Source organism: Choristoneura fumiferana, chromosome 29 (genome assembly GCF_025370935.1).
Source record: "Choristoneura fumiferana chromosome 29, NRCan_CFum_1, whole genome shotgun sequence".
NCBI lineage: Eukaryota > Metazoa > Arthropoda > Insecta > Lepidoptera > Tortricidae > Choristoneura > Choristoneura fumiferana.
Window position 1 is genome coordinate 2527041 of NC_133500.1, and position 299 is coordinate 2527339.

Below are 299 nucleotides of genomic sequence, written 5' to 3' on the forward strand. Positions count from 1 at the left end.
TCGTCCGCGTAACAGTATGAAAAATAGTTTACGTCCTAAGACCTACTGAATATACACAAAAATTAAGCCGTTTCGGAGTTCGGTTACAAACACTGAGACTCGAGAATTTTATATATTAGATTATGGAACTTTGATCAAGGAATGAACATAGTCAGTTCCAACAGGCCTAAACTATAAAATTAAAAGCTTTTGTAAAAACAATATAACAACCACGCGATGTAAATGAGCAAAAACTCGAGCCTACAGAGACATGACATGTCCTCCAAACCATACCACCGGAGTGTTACATCTTTTGGATT